This window comes from Talpa europaea (genome assembly GCF_964194135.1).
Source record: "Talpa europaea genome assembly, chromosome: 3".
NCBI classification, from domain to species: Eukaryota; Metazoa; Chordata; class Mammalia; order Eulipotyphla; family Talpidae; genus Talpa; species Talpa europaea.
Window position 1 is genome coordinate 1,527,631 of NC_140069.1, and position 4,063 is coordinate 1,531,693.

Genomic DNA, 4,063 nt, shown 5'->3' on the forward strand with positions numbered 1-4,063 from the left:
AGCTAGTGTCCCCTGTATCAGAGGGACCTGGAGCATCCTGATGGGGTGGGGGAGGGGAGGAGTGGCAGGGGCACCCAGGTTCCAGCTGGGGTGCTACCCCAGGTGAGTGGTCCCCATATCCCCCCTGGTGTCCGTGCTTTGTGTCTTGCATGGGGTTTCCTGCGGCAGGCTGCGCGGGAGGAGGGTGGGGCTGCAGTTGCACAGGCTGGCTCTGAATTCCAGTCCTGTCTCTGTCTCGCTGCTTCTTGTGTTCTGAGCCAAGGTTTCCCTATCTAGGAACGGGATGACGGTAGCTGTCTCTGCCGCTCAGCTGCAGTGACGTCTGAGACGGTGCTGACAGGGCGCAACCCGCAGAAGCGAGTCGAATCTGCCTGCTAACATTTCCCTCCTGGTGAACTATGGCCTCCCCGGTGGGATCACCACAGGTCCATGGCGTGTCAGCCAGCTAGCAACCCCGAGTCCTCTGGGCCCGGAGCTCCCAGAGCCTTCCGGGGACGCGCACTCCCCCCCACAACAGTCTGATTCTGTGCAGATCTACTTTACAGGTGAGGGGCAAGGCTCAGAGATGTAAGTGCCCTCTCTGGGGTGCAGGTGCTGGCGTTTCTGCCTGGGTCACTCTGCTGTTCACCCTACTCCTGACTCTCAGCTCTTAGGTACCCCAAGTATGCTCACAGGATAAGGAGGGTTGAACTCACTCCCTGCCGCGTCCCGGTCAGCCTACCTGATCTCTCATTGGAGCCCTTACCCTGGCTTCATCACTTATCAAGCAGCACAGTCAAGTCGCCCTTGAACTTCAGTTTGAAACACCGCGGGGGGGGGGGGGAGCCAAGGTGTCTGGTCACAAAAAGCAGATGTTAAAGTCACACCTTTGATGTTCTTTGCAGTCTGGGCCGGGTGCAGCTGGGCTATCTGAGGGGCCCTGGGTCGCGCGGGTGGGCGGCTGCCAGGTGGGAGCATAAGGGGCAGGCCGCCTCAGCTGTCTCCTTCAGCCTCCCGCCAGGCGAGCTTGGACTTGCTTGGGAGGGAGGAAAGGAAGGCAAACTCTCAGAAGTCACAGGACTTCACACCTGACAGTCTCATTGGTCAGAGCAAGGCCGAGATCTGCCCGGACCCCAGGCCAGATTCTGCCTCTTGCGGGGAAGAGTGGTCATTTTTAATCCACTTTCAAGCCTTATTACCCTGTCCCCCACATTGCAGTATAACCTCTTTTGTTCGGAAGGTCATCCCTCCCCTGCCTTGCTCATGGCCTTCTTACACTTTTGAGGATAATTCCTTGCTTCACGTCACCCGCAGCTTCCTCCACTCACCCAACAAATATTTTATTATGTGCCAGGGACCCGGAGCGAACAAAACAAAGGCCCTGCTCTGACGAGTGTAATCCCCAGCGGAGGGACCGTCAAGAGAGGAACAAGGACACAGTGTAGACGGGGCCAACAATAAGGGCTTTGGAGAACAGAGAAGAGGGGTGGGGGGCGTGGGCGTGAGGAGCAGGTGTGGGTGGTTCCTGTTATAGACGGGTCAGTTGGCCTCAAATGAGGTGGAAGAGAGGCAGGAAGCGGTGTGGTCAGCGGGGAGAGCACTTGGGCAGGCAAGGGCTGGGGTGGACGCGGAGACAGCCCTACAGTCCTCACCATGGTGAAAGCCAAACAGCCCCGGTGCGACTCACGAAAGGACAAAACAAGAAAGCACTTAAATGTGGTCAAACCCTGGCTAAGCAAGAAGCGCTTTCCTTGACCTGGCTGGGCTGCAGAGTGCTGGCCACAGCCCCCCGGGGGCGCTCGGCGGCCCCCTCTCAGCCTCGGGGGCCCTCACCTGGGGCCCTCACCTGGGGCCCTCACCTGGGGCCCTCACCTGGCCACTGGCCAGGGAGTCAAGGAGTCGGCCTCTGCCCTGCCCCCTGGCTTGTGGTTAGGATCAAAGGACACCATGAAAACGAAAGTTGCTGCTTCTGGTTTCACTTCCTACCGCAAGGCAAACACTGATTTTTTCAAGAGCACAAATCAGTTATCGCTCCTGTGTGCACCCGCGGACAGCACCTTGCTGCCTCACCCCCGGCAGCCCCCTTTTTGCCACACGCCCGCCCCAAGGGAACAACATCAAGTCCTCGCCGGGACGAACTTAGCGGCAGCGGCTGGAGCCGGCCGGGCCCCCGCGCCCCCGCGCCTCCCCGGCCAGCAGCCCCTCTCCAGCCGGCTCCGCCCCAGGCCGGCCCCGCCCCGGCCCCCGCGGCCCGGCCTCAGCGCGGGGGACAGCGGGGCCCCGCAGTCGTCTTCCCCCGGTCGCCCCCACACCCCGCGGGGCCCGCCCTGACCCCCCCCCCGCACCCCACATCAGAACCACCCCCCTGGGCCTCGGTTTCCCGAGGTGCGCAGGGCCCGAGGCCCCCGGGCCCCCGGGGCGGGCGTGAGGGGGCTGGGGGTGTGGGGGGTGTGGGGGGACTCGGGCCAGGCCCGCGCGAGGGTCGGCGCGGACGGCGACTCGGGGTCGCCGCGGGGGCGGCGAGGGGGGGCCGAGGGGGGCCCGGGGAGGCGGGCGCACTCCCCGCCCCGGCCCGGCCCGGCCCGGCCCGGCTCTCCCGGGCCGCCGCCGGCCGGGCCGCCACGCCCGCGCGCCGCCCCCGCTGCCCCAGCCCGGCCCGGCGCGGCGCGGCGCGCGCCCTCGGAGCGGCGGCGGCGGCGAGCGGGGCCTGCGCGGGCCGCGGCGCGCATGCCCGGTGCTCCCGGGAGGCGGAAGCTCGGGGCGGGGGCGCGGCGGACGCGCGCGGGGGGGTGCGCGCCCCCGCCGGCCGCCGCGCACGCGCGGGTCGGCGCCGACGCAGCTGGGCCCCGAGGGCGCGAGCCCGCTGCCGCCGCCGCCGCCGCCGCCGGGCCGGAGCGCTGTCGCCCGCGGCGTGGGGCGTGGGGAGCGGCCGTCGCCGCGCGCGCCCGTCGTCACCGTCGTCGTCCGGGCGCCCGGGCCGAGGCGGCCGAGTGAGTGCGGGGCTGGGCCGGCGCGGGGCGGAGGCGGCTGGGCCGCGGCGGAGGGCGCGGGCCGGGCGGGCCGAGCGGGCGGACCGACCGGCGGGGCCGGGCGTTGGGTGCCTGGGGCCGGCCCGCCCCGCCCGTCGCGGCGCGGGCGGCCCGGCTGAGGGGAGGCCCGGCTGAGGGGAGGCCCGGCTGAGGGGAGGCCCGGCTGAGGGGAGGCCCGGCTGAGGGGAGGCCGGGCGCGGGGAGGCGGGGGCGCGCGGGCGGTGGGGTCGCGGGATGTGGAGGCGCGGGGAGGCCGGAAGTTCGGTGGGCGCGGAGTTGAGGGAGGCCGGGGCGCGGGGCTGAGGGAGGCCGAGGCGCGGGGCCGGGGCGCGGGGCTGAGGGAGGCCGAGGCGCGGGGCCGGGGCGCGGGGCTGAGGGAGGCCGGGGCGTGGGGCTGGGGCCCGGGGCTGAGGGATGCCGGGGCGCAAGGCCGGGGCCGGCGCGCGGGGCTGAGGGAGGCCGGGGCCGGCGCGCGGGGCTGAGGGAGGCCGGGGCCGGCGCGCGGGGCTGAGGGAGGCCGGGGCCGGCGCGCGGGGCTGGGGCCCGGGGCTGAGGGAGGCCGGGGTGCGGGACTGAGGGAGGCCGGGACGCGAGGCCGAGGGGGGCCGGGGCGCGGGGCTGAGGGGGGGCCGGGGCGCGGGGCTGGGACGCGGGACTGAGGGGGGGCCGGGGCGCGGGGTTGAGGGGGGGCCGGGGCGCGGGGCCGAGGGGGGCCGGGGCGCGGGGCTGAGGGGGGGCCGGGGCGCGGGGCTGGGACGCGGGACTGAGGGGGGGCCGGGGCGCGGGGCTGAGGGGGGGCCGGGGCGCGGGGCCGGGGCGCGGGGCTGAGGGGGGGCCGGGGCGCGGGGCTGGGACGCGGGGCCGGGACGCGGGGCTGAGGGGGGCCGGGGCGCGGGGCCCATGGGCCTAAACACAAAAGGGCCGCGGGCCCGGCCGGCCGGCGGGAGCCCGGGAGCCGCGTCCCGGCGCGGTGCGCGCGGGTGTCAGCCGGTCCCGCTCCCCGGCGCCCCCGGCCCGGCCCTGCGCCGAGGTGGCCGAGCCGCCGGGCCCTCCCG